Below are 21,941 nucleotides of genomic sequence, written 5' to 3'. Positions count from 1 at the left end.
GGGTCCTCACCACATATCCTCTCTTAAACCTACCAGCGCACACATGAACGTCTTCACTGTCGTCCCTCTTTAACTTCATACCTCGTATCATTTCAACTCAAAAATATCAAATCCGTCATCAGACTCCGACTCTGTGATAAATTTCATTCTAATTTCTCTTGCAGTCATTACAGTCATTAGTTTTCACACCTTTTTCCTCATTTCAGTGTTTTGAGGTTTTATGTTTTGGGTTGATGTCTCCTGGAATGCATGATTAATTTGAATTTTATTGGTGAAATCTAAAGGTCAAGTTCACTACGACCTCACAACACTTTTATGGCCACAGGAATTCATTCACTAATTAAGACAAATCTAAAATAATGAATTGATGACATTTTATATGCAAGAGGTCCAAGGTCAGCTAATAATTTTCTGCGAAAACACTATTATTCACTGTCATAACACGGGAACAGAAGGCAAGATGTGACTGTATTTTACTACAAAACTACTGTTGCATAAACTCACCATATTGAATCTTACTGTTTAACATTAAATTGGAATAATTCCGTTTTCAGACACATTCCTCTCTTTAGTCCTATTTATACACAACAGTAGTCACCTTTGACGAGGTGCAATGATTACATACCGAGTCTCAGTTACATTTGGATCACATTGTCATAATAACTTGATAAGAAGAGGTCAAAATATTTTATTCCAACTTCATGGTCAACAGTGTAGTTCAATTCCAAATATGCTTTAGTAATTTAAAAAAAAAAAAAAACTTTTTTAATGCTATTAACACACATTTCATATTAATTTGTAGGCACAGTTTAGAAAGAATCGTCCAATAATCATTTCATAATCCAGCTAAAAGATTATACCTTTGGAGGTAGAATCATAATATGTGATCTGAATCTTGTAAAATACAAGGAAGTCGTAAACAAGCTAAAATTTTATAGTTTTCTCTGGTTTCAGGATGCTTAGGCTGTATGTGATGGGGTTTTATGATTTTTTTTGTTTCTTTTTGTTTTTTTCTACAATTTTGCATCATTTTCAAATTAAATTATTAATATGTTTTGACAATATGTAAATGAAGAAAACAAATTCATCCACATTTTAGTGTCAATACAGTGCAGTGTTTCAATTTACTTACCTATAGAGACGATGGCAGCATATTTTGCTCTGCCGGAGTTTTATAATGAATCACAAAGGGTTTTTTGTTTTTTTGGGTTTTTTTTAAATTAAGTGTAATTCTGAAGCATCTACATGTAGATTAGACTCTGAAGCCATACCTGTAGCCGACTTGCAATAATTTATCATCACTATTTCTTCAACAGCAGCAAAACAACTTAAACAAACACTACGACTGACTCTAAAGTATTGTATTAAACAGACTGAAATAAACTCATTAGCCAAGAAATGTTAATGCTACAAACCCATAGGCTGATGCAACACTCTCTGCAAAATACAGTAATTACACTGATAAAACAAATGTTTACTGAGTAGGAAAGTGTTGACTGTATTTGTTCAAACCCTCTGAGAAGTAAATCATAGGCCAAATTAACTTTTTATCGGGCAAGTGACTATTTTTGGTAATTTCCGCATGCATTACAAGACAGTGACAGCAATAGTTACAGCGAGGCAACAATCTCAGGTCCAATGGTGTCTACAGGGTCTGTAAGATCCACCTCTGCATGAACAGTGCGTGTACCTGCTTTGTTAGGTACCATGAAGTAATGGTACTAATGTAAGGAATGATGTTCAAAGGGATAATGTGGATGTGGACAAGGGTCTGGATACGCACTTATGTGGGTCTAATGCTCTAAAAGTGATGTTCTAAGGTTCTAAAGTACATGGTCTATTCACCTCACATGTGTTTTCCTTGTATTTTTCACTATATTTGTCACTTATGGGTAAGGAACCAAATATGGTAACTTCATTAACCTTGATTTTCTACATAAGAATCCAATTTTTTCGAAAAATTTCACAAAAGTAAGAGTCTTGTTATGTCCTCCACTAACACACTAGGTTTAAATTTTGAATTTCAGAGTATTTCTATCAGTGCCCTATAAAGGGTTAAGATCTACTATGAGGAAAAACCCCAAACAATACCCAACATTGTTTGTGACTTGATTTATAGGCAGCACGAAATATAAATTTTGGTGTTTATTTACACACTACGAGGGGCAAATGTGTGAAGTATTAAAAATAGTTGTCTGTTATTGAGTTAGCAACATAACACTAGTAGTGTTAATTCATTCCTGTAATGTTAAGTATTTACGTGATTAAAAGACATGCACAACAGATTGACCACATGAGCTGATGACTAACACACATCAGTCTTGTCTTTGTGTCATCATGGATTTTTCTCCCATGTGTCATTGTTCATTTATAGATCCTCTTGATATAAAACGGTCCCAGTGTTATAACAGTGAGTATAAATGGAACATGATGGTGGTCAAGCTAATTCAGGGGGCAGTTGTAATGCAGTCTGTTGCCACCCTAAGGTGCAACATGGTGATGTATGGATGCAACACGTGGCTTCATGTACTGGGCCGGGGTGATGAGTGGGATCAGTGAACTCACCATGAGTCAGGTTCACAGTCAAGTTGTGACACATACACTCTACGCTGATACTAGTGATGGAGATGTGCTCCTATCTTTCACTTATATCGAAGTTTCAGCAGAGCAGTGTTGAAATACTCCATTACAAGTAACAATAAGTTCAGACATATTAGCAGCTATATGTAGTGTTGAAGTAGAAGTACTGGTTTGGTCCCTGTGGCTGAACTATGATTGTAAACAACACTATTCTATGATAAATATAGGGTTTTTTCTGTAGAATTACAAGATGTACACCTACTTTCTAACAAGAAATATCACTTTACTGGTGTGGTAAGGAAGCCTTTAAACTTTATTGAACCGCATCAAACCAGCAATTCACACATTAATGCTTTTTTTCTTCAAAACATGGGTGCTTCTATGAAATGGTCCCTAAAAACAGGACAAAAGGGGCTAAAAATTCAAACTAGATGTAGACTAATTTTATGAAGAAAGTTTGGAAGCACTTTGGCTCTATATTTTAAAATAAATATTTACTGAGATAAAAAAAAAAAGAAGAAACTATTTTCAGATAAAACCCATTTTTATATTATTTTTATACAAAAATTTGCATGTGACATGGTAAAAAGGACACAAAAATTACGCACTACTATTTTTTTCAAATATCTTTTTATTCTCTCACAGGTACATTTTGGGAATCAAAGTAAATATGGAAGGCAGAGTGTTTCACAAAAATGACCACTGTTGCAAAATCACTCACAATTTATATGTGTTTAAATGGGCAGGTTCCGCATGTAACACCAGTGGACACAATGGGTTACACACGAAACCTGGAATGAGACTGCTGATTCATGAAAAACCCACATGTCTGGATTACAAAAACCACTAGGATCATCAGATTTAACACAGTGTCTTTATTTATAGTGGTATATAAGATCAAGCCATGTTTTCCAGATCAAATGCATTGACGCCTAGGTAGCTTTTCCTGTCTCGATTTTGGTCCTATTTTGGCCCCAATATTTTATTAAAAATTCATTTTGGGATGGCTCAGAGCAAGAGTATAATTTTTTTGCATTTATTTGAGGTCATCATTAGGTACATCCTCGGGGGAAATATGTCTAAATTTCTCTTTATTATTGGGTCTAAAAAGCTGGCAAAGTGCCATATACCAAAATAAACCCAGTTCCATAGAAGCACCCCCCTCCTAAAACTTATATGTGTGTGACATAAGATAATTAGTAAACCTGCAAATCTGTAATCACAACACTGTTATGTATTCCCTGGTATTGCATAGCCTTAATGAAGTGTTTAAGTAACAGTAAAACCAATTACAGTGTAGTTTTAATGTGCTAATTGTCATTTTCTTTGCACATATGGTTATTCAGGCTGTTAAAATTAATGTTGTTTCCAAATCTACCTTATTTGAAGCCAAGAAAAACCCTGTAATAATTAGTATATTTCTATATACGTGGAGAGTGAATAAAGAGAAACCAGGGATGATATATGGAGATAATGAGGCATTGTAATGTTCATATTAAGTATGCTGGTCCTGTAACAGGCACAATGCTAATATCGACCCCAAATATAGAACAGTCTGGGCCCATTGAAGTACTAATGCTGTTTTCATGGTTTTAATCCAAAGTGCACTTGAATATTTTCTTTTTTTTTAATTCATTGCTTTCCAGGCAGTGATAATGAAAATTGTGATCAGTCGTTCAGCACTGTTTACAATTTTTTTGACTTTTTTTCAGTCTGTTGGAATAAGTCGGGCATTTCAGTCACTAGCTGGGTTTCCATTACCCTCGTAAATGCGCAAAATGTAAATTGAGCAATAAAAAAACTGGCAATGGAAATACAGAAATGTCGCAAAAACTGTCAAAGATCGCAAAAAAAGTTTTTACGCTCTCATGAGGTGGTTTTTGAGACGTTTCAATACAATATTAAGTATGCTGGTCCTATAACAGGCACAATGCTATTATCAACCCCAAACATAGAATAGTCTGGGCCCATTGAAGTACTAATGCTGTTTTCATGGTTTTAATCCAAAGTGCACTTGAATATTTTCTTTTTTTAAATTCATTGCTATCCAGGCAGTGATAATGAAAATTGTGATCAGTTGTTGAGCACTATTTTAAATTTTTTTTGACTTTTTTTTCAGTCTGTTGGAATAAGTTTCAGTCACTTGTTGGGTTTCCATTACCCTCAGAAATGTGCAAAATGTAAATTGAGCAATAAAAAAACTGGTAATGGAAATACAGAAATGTGGCAAAAACTGTCAAAGATCGCGAAAAAGTTTTTACATCCTCTTGAAGTGGTTTTTGAGACGTTTCGATACAGAAGTATTGTGCAAAAGTGTAATGGAAACTTATTTTGAGCATTTTCACTAGTCACGGGCATGACAAGTCCTTTGCCACGAGAGGTTCGATAACATAACAGTTCATTAAATGTTGGCCAAGTCATTCGGAAATTTTGGATCCACAACTCGTCGGTGAATTCTGTATAATTCTCTTCCAGAAATCCATTATGCGTTACCGCTGCCATAAATAAAGACTTTATCTTGGGATGATCAGGTGCACCTACAGAGTGAAATTGTCAGGTATGCCTACGATACTACAACATATCGCGAGACAGGTTGACAGCAAGCAATTATCGTTAACGAAAACTAACGAAATGACGAACACTGGAATTGAAAAAACATTTTTCGTTGACTGAAATAAATAAAAACTCTAATTAAAAGAAAAAACATAACTAACTGAAACTGTATTGTGTGTTTACAAAACTAACTGAAACGAATAAAAATTATGGATAAAATTCCCTTCGTTTTCGTCTCTGTCAATGTCGGACTGATACGAAATCAATTTGTTTCGCTCAAGCAATTTTAGCTAGCGGCACCATATAATATTTAACGGTCCGTCACTTGTGGTTTACAGTTGTCTTCTAGTCCCCACTCTACCTGGAAACATGGAGACTAAAGTTGGGAGAAAGCAGCAGAGTCCTGTCTGGGGTTTATTTGAATTTGACGGCAAAGAAGATAAAAGATATAAAAAAAAAAAAAAAAAAAAACTAAACTAAAGCTAAGCACTTAAAAAAAAACTATTAAAAACTAGCAAACCTGCTCTAAAAACAAATTAAAACTAACTGAATTAGTGGGAAAAAAGTCAAAACTAAATAAAACTAAATTATAATGAAAAATCCAAAACTATTTTAACCTTGGTTGACAGGACTTATTAGAATCCCACATCAGAAGCCAAACACTCTTCAATGGAAACACCTACAAGTAGCAACTATACTTGTCGAAACTGTACAAATATTGCTTTTATTTTGTGGAAAACTGTAATGGAAACCCAGCTACTGTGTCAGCCTTCACTGTCCCCTGCTATGTGAAACACGTTCCAATCTGTAAATCTACATGTTATACGTCAAACATTCAATGTGCTGTATGCCTTTTACTGTTCATTTTCTGCAGGAATTTAGCCACTTTAATGCCAGGGCTCGTCTCCCCACATGCAAATGTTCCACCACAACAAATTCCTCAAACACTTTTTTCAAAGGCACTGTTGTTGCATCCTTGGCTTAGTGCTCTCTAAGACAATTGTGATTGGCCTCTCAGAATAGAAACGAGCCAGAGAGTTTTTATCCATATTTGAGTATGATAATGAATGCAACCGGACTTTTCTTCAGCACTGACAAAGTGTTAAAACCAAGTGTTGAAATAGTAGCTTCTGTGTGAGACTAACTTTTTTTTTTCTCTAATCTTTGATTTTTAGTGGCAGATTGGATGATTGTTGTATTTGTTTAAATGAAACCATGTGAGAAATTGAGATAGGAAAATGTGATGTGTGAGTGCATGAGCTTTTAACTCATGAACTGCTTTTTATGAGATGTCAGTAGATAAAATGTTGGAAACTACTGGTTTAATCTTTAACATTGGGTTGTATTTTAATCGTTTTTTGTGTTATTCATTGTGTTGAATCTTCAGATGAAAAGAAGCTAAAACAGTCAGTCAGATGTAGTTTAGTAGAAAGTATTATATTTGTCTGTGAGATGTAGAAGAAATGAAATAAAAGTAGCAGAAATTGGAAATACTGAAGTACAAGCATCTCAAAATTGTAAAAGAAAATAGATTAACCACAGCTTTTTTTTTTACAGTCAGGGAAATAATTATTAAACCATCTTATTTTCTTCAATTGCTTCTTCATTTTAATGCCTGGTACAACTAAAGGTGCATTTGTTTGGACAAATATAATGATAACAACAAAAATAGCTCATAAGAGTTTAATTTCAGAGCTGATATCTATCCATTTTCCATCGTTTTCATGATAAAAAAATCAAAATCACTTCAGTTCTTACATCAGTAGCTATGGCATTGTACTGACAAAAACAGTGCTTTCAGGCATTCCACGTTTTCTTTTCTGTCTGTTTTAGTCACATGATACACACAGGAGTTAGTACTTGATTGCATAACCATTGTTTTTGATGACTTTTGATGGCCTTTTTTTTTTTTCTTTTTTTTTTTTGTGACTGTATGTCAGTCCATCAATGCTGATGAATATGCTATAAGTCACATTTGGAGGTGTTTTCTTTCATAACTTTAATGTAAATGATTAAACAGTTGGGCCATTTACTTTGTCTTTTTGTAGTTTTATATCACAGGATTAGAATCAAAACCTCATAAAAATATAATTAATTTAAAGAACTGCAGAAAATGCAGAGGGAAAAACCACCAAAGACAGAAACAGTGATTGTAAAACCAGCAAAAAAAAAAAAAAAAGACAGAGAAGAAACAGCAGATTTTACACAAAGAGGGAAATAAAAGAAGAGCAAGGGAGAAATAAAGAAAGAAAGATGCAGGGAAGGGAGGGAGGGAGGGATGTTGTGGGTGCAGCTCTCCAGTTGGTGTTGCTATGGCCCTGCCCTCCCTGCTCACTGAGCCATTTCCTGTTTTTGACCTGAAATCTTTATTTAGAGCCATCCCTCCTCGCTGCTCGGCATTCATGACTCAACTCGGAGTCCAGAGAGATGAACGCAGGACTAAAAGCAGATCTCCATTCACCACAGATGCTACGTATGCATGTATGCGCGCACAGAGCTCACCCTGGCTAACCCTCCTGTTAGCCATACTCCAGCTGAGGCTTCATTCAGGTTAAACTGTTCACACGAGCCTCCCATGATTCACTCTGTTGCCAAGAACAACAGACTATTTCTTGTTTTTGCTTTGTTTGGCCATCATTTTCCATAAGCTCTGCTGAAAAACCCAGTCAGTTAAGCCTTCTGCACATGTCACGCTATTAGTGTGACTTTCAGTGGAGAGTTTTAGTGCGCTATGATGGCCTAATTGCAGCAGATTTGTATTGTTTGTGTGTGTGTGTTCATGCACAACTGAGTGAGTGTTGCAGCAGGGGGGCATCGGGGGCACAAACGGTCTAAGATGCCCACTTTGTGCCCCTGGATGCTTCACTGATGTTTTTGTCTATGAATGTGTGTGTGTGGTTTTTTTTTTTTTTTTTTTATTGAGTTGTACCGGCTTCACCCCACCATCTGCCAGCCAAACAGCAACATCAGTCCAGCCTCCATCACTTCAGTTAGAAATCTCTCCACACAGTTCCAAACAGTAACAGATAGACCCACTGATGAAAACAGTTAGAACCAGAGGTCGACCCACTGTGGATTTTTAAAGAGAGACATAAAAATGATAGTGTGGATGCATCATCCCAAAATCATACTGAAGTCAAAACCATGAATACAAATATTCTGAATCATTGAAAAAACAGCAGCAGCCGCCCAGGAGATAACCAAATTCTGGAAGTTTCCTCTGGTTTCTGGAATGCTTTAAAAATTCTGCATTTTTGTATCATTTTGAACTGAAATTACTACAATATCTTGACAGTATCCTTATGTGAATGTGTGAGTGAATGAATAATGGTATGCGTTCATAGAAAAGCACTATATAAATCTAATCCATTATTATTATTATTATTATTATTATTATTATTATTATTATTATTATTATTATTATTATTATTGTTATTGTTATTATTATTAAACTAAATAAGCACAACTGTATTTTCATGTAGATACAGCTGCTGTGTTCCCATTAACCCATGAAGACCCAAACATCCACTGGTGACCAACAGCATCTACTGATATAAAATGTTAAATATCTTATGATCCACTTATGATCCTATTAATACGTGTAAGTAATCGATGTAAAATGCAGTTTGTCGTCTTTTCATGGTCATCAGATATGACCCATTTGGACGTTCAGAGGCTCCGTAGTTACCGTGGAAACACTGTCATCTTCTACAATATTGATTCACCAATAAAACCCATGGAGTTGGATCAGTGACCAGATTGATCTCATGAAATCGTGTTGTATGTCACGCCAGTTCTTATGGCATTTGGCGCGCTATATGTATGCATTTTCCTCCTTTCACATGTTATTCAACGCCATTTGATCGCATGTCAACGTACAGCAAGATCACCGATTTACATATTCGTAACCACTAACCCTAACCCTAATTTTTTGCGGCATGAATATACATGTGGAAAGCTTATAATGCGTACAGATAACACGCTAATTAAAAGTGGCGTGTTATCTGTACGCAATTCATGATATCACGTTGTAAGTGACAGTGGATGGAGACACTTGGTTTATGTTCAGCTATTGATGTATTTGCTGAAAAAGTCCATTTTTTTCCCCTAAATTTTTGATAAAATAACCGTCATATGTAATCTCATCATGATGATTAAAGTACATGATTAGTAAATTAAATACGGGAAAATACCTGATTTTCATATAAAAAGCAAAATATAGAGGATATGTGGTGATAAATCACTTAAGAAAGGTTAATTAGCGAGAGAAAGTCATTTGGGAACTTTCACAAAAGTTGCACTGGGTCTTTATGGGTTAATTATCTAGACTGTGGGGCCTAATTTGTCCGGTTGTATTTTTCAATTGAGACCCAGTTCTCTTTACAATGACAACCTGGCCAAGAGGCAGCAGAAGAAGCAGAATTATGTTTTCATAATGGATCCGTTTTCCTACTAGGATAACTCTAAATCAGACTGACAACGCCCAACAGACTTCTAATAATTCTTCACTATTATTTTTTAGCAGCAACCAGACAATATGTAACACAATCTCTTCATGTTAATATGGACTAAAAGTAAACACTTTAGTGCAGACAGGCGCCAAAGTATGGTTATAAACAGACTGAAATAAACACCGTAGCCTAGCGACCAGGGTTAGCAACAAATACTGTAATTACACTGATGAACAGGCCATTTGTAATGACTGTTAGATGAGTAGGAAAGTTTTCAAAGCACTATTATCTAATTTTGTAATGATATAATATTTATCATCACTTTGAAAGGTAAATCATCTGCCAAACAATTTAAGACCGTGACATTACCCAGTCCGGTTTTATTTGTGAATTACTGTCCCATCAAACACAAAAATCATGCATCAGTAAATCTAGAGGTGAATATCAAATGCATCATATAAATCTACTGTTGGAGTGATTTTTTATTTTAGGTCTTATTTTCGCTTCTCCACAGATCTATCCCTAAACTAGCGCTGGGTAATCTGACAATTTTACATGGTCATAAATCTTACAGATTAGGGATCAACTGACTTTTTAAGGGCTGATACAGATAACACAGAGATTGGCAGTAAAAATTTCAGTCTGTTCAAGCAAAACACATGTTCAAAATGCCTTTAAGGTGACATTAAAATGAAACAAATGTATAATTGACTTAGAGTGACTTATAATTTACTGTGTAATATGTTGTCTGAACTGATGGGATCATAAATAACACTATACGTTCCCAAGTGAGAGATAATGTTATGGTGAAATAAAACTAGACATGGCAATGCAGGAGTTTTGATCATATTAAAAAGGTTTATTCCATATATTTGGCTGTATTTTATCCTGCTTATTTAGTGAAGAAATCAATAATTTGACATAAATGTTGATTTAAAAAATGATTCAGTTGATTTGAAAATTATTTTATTATTTTTTGGTAAATAAAATAGTTAGAATGTACAAGTAAAAAGACATTTTGCTGTATGAAAATGATGTACCAGTGATAGAACTGTGAACATTTTTGCACTCCAGTTATTCCCTATGTTTGTGCAGTGTCAACAGAGGATTTTTTTTTTTTTTTTTTAATAAATTACTGATTAAATGTCAGGAGTTGAGATGTTATGATCAGATCTACCTATTTTACCTGCCAATTAAAACTCTCTATTAACTTTTAGTTTTAATTATCGAATAAACTTTGGTATTTTGTCATTATTATGATACAAAAATAATGATTTACACTGGAAATAGTGGTTTTCTGTAATGTAATATTATCCTCTTAGAAATATATGGGCTGTACTTACCTTGAGTCATGATTATGACTTAATACTTGTACAGTCTTTTGTAGAAATTCACATATATTGTTGCTGTTCACCAGTAAATGCTTCCAACTGTCCTGTATTTTCTTTACCTGCACAGACTCAGTAACATGAGCTTTATTTTACAGGTTAAACACAACCTCATGTTGTTCATGTGCAGTAACCTCACATTATACTAACAGAAAACGTGTGTGCGTGTGTGTGCGTTCATGTGTGGACGGGGTAGGGGCGGGGCTAAGTTGACGACGTCACTTCTCGGGGCAGCTGCTCGGTTTCAGCTTCTCCTGCTGCCTTCATGTGCTCCTCGTAAACCTGTAAACTGTAACAAAATGGATCCAATGATGAACCTGCTAACGCTGTTATTCATCAATAAAGAGAAATAAAAAAGAGGGCAAAGCTATTCGTGTTAAATTTAGTGTGTATCTGAACTAAACAAGAGAGAAAAATACGGATAGTTAGTGGTGTATTTTGGTGTATGCTTTCAGGTCACACAGAACTACTTGTAACTAGGCCTTTGTACTAGAGCTTTAAAGACAGACAGGCTTAAAATATGGGGATGTTTACTTAGTGACAGTATAATTTACTTTTCCCCATGGGAAAAGATATTTTCACAGCACAGTATGTACAAAAATAGTAGCAGTTTCCACAAAATAGAATATTTTTGGCTAGAAAGAAAGAAAGAAAGAAAGAAAGAAAGGGAGATAACTTAAAAAGCCTTTCCTATTAATATTAAAGTGACAACTCAGTTATTCCAGGATGGAAGTTTCCCAACTGGACCACACGTGTTTCTGTTTGTTCATTTCATACTGTGTGTATCTATTCATTTGATTTCATTCATTCTTTCTTTCATTCAATCATTCATTCATTCATTCATTTTCTAAGGGATGCTGGTATTATAAACAGTACTCGTGACTACACATGCACTGTTAATCACCTTGCATTTGTTACTGCAGAGTCTGAAACATAATCACACTTAACATGATGCTTAAAGAATAAGATTAACTCACTTTATTAGCTCTGTAGCAAAATTTGGTTTCTGCATTTCACCCATCCTAATACACACACAGTACCTAGCATTAGCATTCGCAATTAGCAACATGCCAAAAGAATAAATACAATATTTGTCAAAAAGATGTAGGCTAAAGATGAAGTTTATTAAAGTTATCATGTATTAAATTATACGACTGTGTATAACATAAACTGACATATCTAAGACAAAAACAATCCCCTTTACATAATTTAATCTAGAAATATCTTGAATCGGATTAGATTAGATTAGATTAGATTAGAACTTTATTGATCCCTTTGGTAGAGCCCTTCAGGAAATTAAAGTTCCAGCAGCAGCACCACATCGTATTTACAGGATAGAATTATTTCACAGGTATAAGAAGAATGATGAGAAAATAAGAAAATATTAAAAGCAATAAATAAAGAAGCACAAACAGGCAATTGCACTCAAAAAGTACACGTAGCAATAAATAATAATAGTGGAAAATAGTACTATTACTACTATTGCTACTACTACTAATGATACTAGTATTAGTGACAATGAACAATAACTACATAATAATAATAATAATAGTAATAATAATAATAATAATAATAATAATAACAACAACAATAGCACTAATAATAATAATAATTATCAATATAAAACTATAGTAACAACAAACAAGCATTGCACACAGGACAAAAAATAAACAATATTGCACAACAGAAATCACAAAAGTCAATTACAGGCTTCTTTTGCAATATGATAAAAAAAAAAAAAAAACAGTTTTGGTAGTGATAATAACATAAAATCTAAGGATATAGAAAATAATTGCTATAGAATGCAGTTCAGCAATAAAACCAATACATTCTTTATGTTTGTTTGCATTTACATGTAAATGACACGCGATTAGAAGTTAACAAATGACAGATAAAGTCGATGAATATAATAAATGTCCATATTTTAATGGGAATTATAATATAGTTACTCATACTCAGTAAACTGCCGCAGTAAATCGATTGAAGTTATAATCATATCGTTCATCAATAGTAATGAATCATGGTAACTGAGGGGAGTACAGCTTCACATGCGGTTCATCCGGTGAAAAGAGTCCGACGGTCCGTGAAGGCATCAGCGGCGTTCCTACGAGCGGAGGCGCTTTCCTCCTCCTATCAGCGCCATTGTGTGACAGAGTCTCCGGCAGCGAGGACGGCTTGTTTTTCTGTAGCCGACACAGGACAGTTTAAATCTCCCCCTCCATGTTTCTCTTCCGAACTCCGGCGGACCTGGATGTGGTAAGATCCGGATTTTATCTTTTTATAAAGCACCGACAGAAAAGCAGCGCAGGAGGAAGAGCGTCCGGGCTTAGAAATAACCTATTTCTAATGAATAATAGACACAGTGGAGGCTGCTGTTGGAGGAGTCGCTCGGGCAGTTGGTGTTGTAGTAGTAGTAGTAGTAATAGTAGTTGTGGGGGTTTTCTGCTCGGGAAAGTTTTTCTATTAAATTGTTAGTACCTGCCAGTATTTCTTCGTTTAGTTGTTTTCTATTCACCGTTTTTCTCAGTGTCTGCCACTTTCCACTTTCTCACCACGGACTCAAGTCTGTCTGATAAACTTTTTTTTTTTTTTTTTTTTTTTTTACCCAAAATGCATCCACTACTTAACTGAAATACTCTCACTTATAGGTCCATGTGGCAAATTTCACCATTATATTCCATTTTAATAGGTTAATAATTGAAATTTGTGTCAAGAAACACCCAAAAATGTTATAAAAATAGACTTTTATTTACATTTAAATAAAAAGTCTGTAAGTTAGATGTGACAGGATGACATTAAAATGTTTATTTTTGAGGATAATATGAGTACCCATACCCAAAATGCATCCACTGCTTAGCTCAAATGCACTCACTTATAGGTCCATGTTGGTATTTTCACCATTATATTACGTTAGATAAGTTAATAATTGAACTTGTGGCAATAAAATGCACAAAAATGTAATAAAATTTGAGCTTTATCTGCATGTAAGTAACAAGTCTGTAAGTTAAATGTAACAAAATAAAATTTAAGTATTCATTTTTTTAGGATAATTTGGGTACAAATAACCAAAATGCATCTACTAGTTAGCTGACATGCATTCACTTATTGGTCCATGTTGCAGTTTTCACCATTATATTACATTTTAATAGTAACTTGTGTCAAGAAACACACAAAAATGTTAACAAATTAGATTTTTATGTACATTTAAATAAAAGTCTGTAAGTTAGATGTGACAGGATGACATTAAAATGTTCATTTTTGTGGATATTGTGAGTACCCATACCCAAAATGCATCCACTGCTTAGCTCAAATACACTCAATTATTGGACCAAGGTGCTTTTTTTCACCTCTATATAACATTAAATAAGTTAATAATTGAACTTGTGGCAATAAAATGCACAAAACTGTTCTAAAGTTAGAGCTTTATCTGCATTTAAATAACAAGTCTGTAAGTTTAATGTAACAGAATATTATTAAAGTGTTCATTTTTGAGGATAATATGGGTCCAAATACAAAAAATACATCTTCTACTTCACTGAAATACATTCACATATGAACCTATGGGGCTTTTTTCAGCACTATATTACATTAAATAAGTTAATAATTGAACTTGTATTAATAAAAAGCAGAAAAATGTCATAAAATTAGAGCTTTACCTACATTTAAATAAAAAACGACTAAGTTAACTGTAACAGGATAGAATTCAAGTGTTCGTTTTTGAGGCTAATATGGGTGACAGGCTCTTAAATTGCACATATTTCTGTTGAATGCCACTTGCAGGCACAAATAACATGCTTGGATCTAATTGCCATTTGGCTGCTTGTGTGGATTGTGTGGATGTGTGAAGCTGCTCTGGTCCGGTCCACCTGTAAGACTGCCGTTGTGTGCTGCAGTGTGTTTTTTTGCCGTGTAAATGGAAGTGCTGTGGTCTCCGGTGTTTGGGACCGTCTCAGTCAGTGGAGCTGTTGTGGTGAGTGGAGCGGAGGGGCCTCTGTTTCGTAACATGCACCACAGCACAGCAGTGAGCTCTCAGACTGACAGCAGGCTGGAGCTCCTCTTTACTTTGTTACCCCTCTGCACTGTGGTCCAACACACATCAGAGAGGGTCCTGCTCTGGACCGGTTAACACCTAAAATACAGTCTGATCCGTGGGTTTGAGCTGCAGTGAACCCCAGCTGATGGCGAGGAGTCTGTAGACGCATGTCTGTGTGTGGATGCGTGGTTATACAACTGTCTATACTGTACCGAGCTGAGGGTGGGTTGATAACCACAGTGGGAAGCGGGAAGCCTCGGTTTTTTGCTGCGTGGGGAAACCCTCAGGAGCTAACGGGGGTCCCCAGACTCTCCAGACAGGCAGAGTTCACAGTAAATAACAATCCAATCGCTAAAAATGTCGTCAGCTTCTCAACCAATACGACACATGACGAGTTCTGATCTGATTCTACTTCGAAACAAGACCTAAAACAAACAGAGAAGCAGACTCTCAGTTTAAAAATGCTAGTTGATGTAGCTTAAGCCTTAAAACTTTGCATTAGAATATAAAAAAAACCAACTACATCCATGTTAAATATTGAGATGACTTCTTTATTTACTATCCCAACAATTCAAATATAACACAGGTGTCAAACATGGAGCCAAATCCACCAAAGACCGCCAAAGACCGCCAAAGGGTCCAGTCCGGCCCTTAGGATGAATTTGTGAAATGCAAAAATTACACAAAAATATGAACAATCCTTTTAGTTCAGGTTCCACATTCAGACCAATTCAATCTCCAGTGGGAAGGATTCAGTAAATATTATCATAATAACATATAAATCATGACAACTCCAGATTTTTCTCTTTGTAAATGTAAATATTTCCGTGTATTTACACTAAAACAAAGTATAAGATTGCAAAAATATCTGAATAACCTGAACAAATATGAACAACCTGAAATTTCTTAAGAGAAGTAAGTACAATTTTAACAATATTCTGCCTGTTACTAAATGTTTTGTGTATTTGTAGATCCACTGTGATCTGTAAGTTATAATGTACATGTGGAAATGATAAACTGAGGCAGAATATTGTTAAAGTGACACTTATTTTTTTCAGTTTGTTCGTGTTATTCACATCTTTTGAAAGGATATTTTGTAGATGTAAATGTTTTCATAATGTAAATTTACTTTTTTCGCTCTAAAACATAGAGAAAAGTTCTTAGTTGACATTATATATATGATATTTATATATTATGTTATTATTTTACTGGTTCAGACCTCCTCAGATCAAATTTAGCTGAATGTGGCCCCTGAACTAAAATGAGTTTGACACCCCTGAAATATAACATCAACTGTGTGATAGCTCGTACTAACTTGTAGTGTTTATTATTTGTAAGACTGAATATTGTGAATCCATACATGACCTCATCTGTAAACATCATTTGTCTTTGAGTCATATGTACATTGTGATCAACAGAGGCGATGAAAACAACTGTCAACGTCCCACGCTATTTCACGGCTTCAACAAAATAGTTCCTCTGTTATTGTTTTGATTGAGAAACACCAAATGACAGAGTTACATACTGTCCACATTATGTTTCTTTGTGTATTTGTTGGTTTATTTAGCGGGTACTGTAGGTCAGGAAAAAAGTGATTATTTTAACAGATACGACGATTCGAATCAGAGTTGGTACTTTAATCAGAAAGCTCATTTTTTGCATTCCTTTTTCATTTAAAGTAAATGGGAGCTCTATACCAAACAAACATATCCACTTATGTCTGAAGAATATGCACAATGCTTGTTTCTAGTGGCGGTTTGTGTCACACTTTACCTTTATCAAAGACAGGCAGCAGGTTCTGAGATTTGGAAATTGCATTTGGCCATATTGCAATTTCAATAATGTGTCAATTAAATGCACTAGCGTAAGCCAACAGGCCATTTTTCATCTGGACAGATGTCAGAAGCACCCTAAAAACAGAACAGAAGATTTTAATTACAGTTATTACTGTTGAAAATATGCAAATACAGAGGCTCCTACTACAAGGCATGCAAAACAATCAAATGAGAAACATTATTTTTAATGGAGAAATGGATCGAATGAGACGTTGAGATGTTTTTCAGGACTTAAAGGAGTGATATTTTGCTTTTTAAAACAGAATTATGCATTTTAAAACATTTCCCTGTGGTCTATATTAACTGTAAATGCTATGCTTGGATCTGAATTCTTCATTAATTCAACACCACAGGTCCATCTTCAACCCTACTTTTGAGTAATGACACCAGACAGGTAGTTTTGAGCGCTGGCCCTTTAAATGCAAATAACCCCACCCCCTCCAGGTTGTCGCCCTTGCTTCTCTGTCCCGTTCAGCCATTTGAGTTCATTAATACAACCAACAACTGAACATTTTTGGTAATCGGCTCAAGGTTTGGACATATTTTCAACATAATTTTGTCGTACTCTAAGAAGTCTTGTCAGAAGTCTTGACCTTATATGTGCAAATGTCATGACGTAATTAATTGTAGACATAATGAATTAAGGAGGAATTGAAACAGGTTGCAGAAATCCACTCAATTTTTGCTAAAATGAATATAAAGATAGCTTTGCAGCACCTGGAGGGTTCAAACTCAAACTTTATGAACTATTAGGGTCCAAATACACAAATAAAGGTACCAAAGACTAAAAATAAAATGGGTTTAGCAACATATGACCCCTTTAAATGTTCTGTTTTTCCACAAAGGACAATATTTCCACTAAACTATTCCACTAATATCCTTCTGGACTTGCAGCTGTGCACACTCATACTTGTGCATTCTTGACAGGTTGATGCCCTAACATGCATTTTATTAAGTCAAAGTTTAGAAAAGAGGAAGTTGCCGCTGACATTTAGCTTCTTTGCATCAAAATATGATTGTCAAAAATATTCCCCTGGTATTATATCTGTATACCAGTGATCGTCCTCTGCCCCTCCCCCTTTAAGTAAGGACTGGCTAGTTAATTAATTAGTTATTGCACATATCTGAGCCTTTGTTTTTGTGTTTTTACATAAGTACGTAACTGTAAAATAAAATATATTTTTAAGAAAATATTCCCCTGGTGGTTGCATGTTACTGTGTGATCCTAGTCTCCCCTATTTCAACCACCTTCTGGACAAAAACCTGTTGATATCCTAAATTTTCTTCATGTTTTAAAGTAGCCCTGTATCTCTGCTCAAACCTAAAGGACACACATTGTGAGTGTATTGTACACGCGCTCAAAGAATGCTCCTAAAGCATGAATAATACATGTTTAACTGAAAAAGCCTACATTCAGAAGAAGGCCTAATTCAGAACATGCTGTTTACATGTTCGGTATCAGATTCAGAATATCGTCTTACCGGGAACAACAGCGGAATATTCCAGTGCGTGTCAACATAGTCGGCATTAAGCACCAACTGAAACACAGAAAGCAGAAGCACAAACATTAAAAACCATGCACAGCCTTCATAAATCTGTCTGACACCATGAAAGCCTGTACTTGCATGCACATTTTATTGTGACGTATCCACCTCGGCTCACTACGCCTCATCCACATTGAGCTGGGAGACATTTTCGGACTCTTCAAAAAAAAAAAAAAAAAATCGGGGAGTTTGTGAAAATGTGAAAATGCACAGGAAGCAGTGTCAAGAGTGGAGCTGCTGTGTTTTCACCCTTAGTTGCTTCAGCTACGCTATGAGTGATGGATGTAGCAGGCTACTTTATAATTTAAACCATCAGAAGGTGAATACCTGAGTATGTAGTACTAGTAATAATGGGTTACTGTGTAGCAGTACGGCTTGTACTGCATTGATAAGGATTATACTTAAGTAATAAGGGTGCTGCCTGCAGTAGAAATGATGACAGCACTTGCAGCACTGGAGCTTGTGCTGCTGTGACAAGGTGGGCACTGTGAGTAATAAGGCCAATACTGCTGTGATACGGTGGATGCTGCAGTAATAAGGTGGATACTACACCCAGGCATATTGACGCTGTAGATTTGTGTAGTTCCTGAGGCGTTGTCACTGGAAGTATCAAGCTGTGTTTTATCCCCGAAGAGGCTCAGTGGGAAGAGAGGAGCGCTCAACGACATGTAGACACGTCTGCTGACCTAAATCTGCTCTCTTCTTCTGCTTTTTATTTATAGACTTAAGTGCATGTGTGTGTGAGAAGGAAGCAATGTGTTTGTGTGTGTGTGTGTGTGTGCACTGATTATAAGAAATTTGAGATGTCCACAAATGTCCGGCGCAGAGCATCAGTGTGTTGTCGTGAATGTGTACAGGTAGTTAGTGATACTGCTGCGATCAGATGTTGGCTGAGAAGTGAAACAAGGGGTGGGCGATTATGTCCAAAATATCATATCTGAATGTTTTAACCACAACCTCAGTCCATCATTTGCATTACAGTCTTTTTCTTGTCACTTTTGAAATGTATTTTAGCAGACACACTACAGCACAGGTTTCAAACATGCGGCCCAGGGGCCAAATCCGGCCTGCCAAAGGGTCTAGTCTGGCCCTTGGGATGAATTTGAGAAATGCAAAAATTACACTAAGATATTAACAATCGTTTTAGTTCAGGTTCCACATTCAGACAAATTCAATCTCAAGTGGGCAGGATTCAGTAAAATACGATCATAATAATCTATAAATACTCACAAATCCAAATTTCTCTCTTTGTAAATGTAAATATTTTCATGTATTTACACTAAAACAAAGTATAATATAACAACCTGAACAAATATGAACAACCTGAAATGTTTTAAGAAAAGTAAGTACAATTTTAACGATATTCTGCCTGATATTAAATGTTTTATGTATTTGTAGTGATCTGTAAGTTTTAATGAACGTGTGTAAATGACAAACTGAGGCTTAATATTGTTAAAATTACAGTTATTTTTTCAGTTTGCTCGTGCTATTCACATTGTTTGTAGATGAATACATTTTCATTGTTTAATTTGACTTTTTTCACTCTAAAACAGAGAAAATTTTGGAGTTGACATTATTTATATATAATTATGTTATCATTTTACTGGTTCGGCCCACTTCAGACCATATTTAGCTGAATGTGGCCCCCGAACTAAAGTGAGTTTGACACCCCTGCACTAGAGCACAGGTGTCAAACATGCGGCCCGGGGGCCAAATCCGGCCCGCCAAAGGGTCCAATGAATGGATGAATTAGTAAAATGCAAAAATTCCATATTAACAATCAATGGTGTGAAAATCATTTTATTCAGGTTCCACATACAGACCAATTAGCTCTCATTTGGGTCAGATCAGTAAAATAGTATCATAATAACTTATAAGTAATGACAACTGCAGATTTTATCTTTGTTTTAGTGAAAAGAAGTAAAATTACATGAAAATGTGTACATTAACAAACTATCCTTTTACAAAAAATGTGAATAACCTGAACAAATATGAACATCGTGAAATGTCTTTCGAGAAGTAAATGCAATTTTACTAATATTATGCCTGGTACTATATGTTTTGTGTATTTGCAATTGTAATGTAAGTTGTAACGCACATGTGTAAATGATAAACTAAGGCAGAATATTGTTAAAATTGCACTTGTTTTTCTTAAGACATTTCAAGTTGTTCATGTGATTCAGATTTTTAAGGAAACGCTGTAAATGTAAATATTATCCTAATGTAATTTTACTTTTTCACTGGTATTATTTTACCGGTCTGGCCTACTTGAGATCATATTGGGGTGAATGTGGCCCCTGAACTAAAATGAGTTTGACACCCCTGCTCTAGAGAGAGCTGATGGATTTGCACATTTAACACAGTATTACATTCAAGTTAACCCTATTTCCACTGTATTTCAGTATTAAAGTGATGCTTAATACCTGTGTGCGTTAGATGATTAACATGAACAGACAAAAAAGTATTGTGTTTAATATGAATAATTACAAAACACATTCAAGTGTTTTTCTAAAATGAGCTGGAAATTGATGTCCCAGCATGCACTTAAGTCTATTATCCAGCATTCTTCTAACCTGGCAATCGCTACAAAAATCACTTGAAGCTAGTTCATCTAGCCAGTAATCTGATCATCCCATGTATCCTGGGCATGCTGGTGCATATTAATAAAGTGATTTTTTTTAATTATTATTATTCCAGGAAGTCATTTTAGATATGCCTATTGCGCATGCTCAAACTAACGCTGATGAAAATTAGATTTAGTGGCCAGAACTATAAGTAACTACAGGATAGATTAGCATTAGCATTTGAAAACTCGTGTGCTCTACACTTAAGAGTATTATATATCTGTAGATGAATGAAAAATTAACCGTTTCAGCCACTTTCTTTTGCATTTGCTTCACTTATTATGAACTCAAGTTAATGAAGTGATTTTTTTTTTTTTTTTCTATTCCAGGAAGTCATATTAGATGTGCTTATTGCACTTGCTCAAACTAATACTGATGAAAATGAGATTTAGCAGTCAGAACTATAGGTAACTATTGGATAGATTAGCATTAGCATTTGCAAACGCATGTTCTCCACACTTAAAAGAGTACTATATCTGTAAATGAATGAAAAATGAACCCTTTCAGTCACTTTCTCTTGCATCTGCTTCACTTATTATGAACTGGTTTGGTTTTATAAGAGTGTTTTCATCCACAAACTGCTCAAGTCATACTATTTCTACTATAATAATCCACATTATAAACTAGTCTTTGTAGTTTTTAAGTGTAGTTTTGAAGGTTACATGCCCGAGCTCGAACCTTTGCCCCATTCTGTCACCTCCACCTCCCTCTCTCTACTGATATGAGTCGAAGTTGTAAATGACTGTGCAGGTGAGCGAGCAGTCTCTAAACAAACTCCAGCCACATAGTTGACCTTTAAAGTATATTATAGTCTTGTTTTTTGAGACCTTAAAGGAGTGATATTTTGCTTTTTTATATGCAATTATGCACACAACAGAGGCTCTTACTACAAGACATGCAAAACAATCAAATGAAAAACATTATTTTTAATAG

The 21,941-nt window shown here is 35.2% G+C and overlaps 1 protein-coding gene across 2 annotated transcripts in view; it reads left to right on the top strand.

The window, feature by feature from the left end:
* Nucleotides 1–21,941, top strand: part of sertad2b (SERTA domain containing 2b) — a 96,178-nt gene that overhangs the window by 60,129 nt on the left and 14,108 nt on the right. Inside the window, exon 1 of one of the 2 annotated variants that reach the window (XM_030155701.1) lies at nt 13,102–13,228. The exons of the other annotated variant lie outside the window; for it this stretch is intronic. The gene's annotated coding sequence lies outside the window, so the exon portion shown is untranslated. Of the gene's footprint in view, nt 1–13,101; nt 13,229–21,941 lie in introns of those variants that run through there. 2 annotated transcript variants of the gene reach the window in all.

Source organism: Sphaeramia orbicularis, chromosome 15, assembly GCF_902148855.1.
Source record: "Sphaeramia orbicularis chromosome 15, fSphaOr1.1, whole genome shotgun sequence".
Lineage (NCBI taxonomy): Eukaryota > Metazoa > Chordata > Actinopteri > Kurtiformes > Apogonidae > Sphaeramia > Sphaeramia orbicularis.
This window is presented reverse-complemented; position numbering and strand designations above follow the sequence as displayed.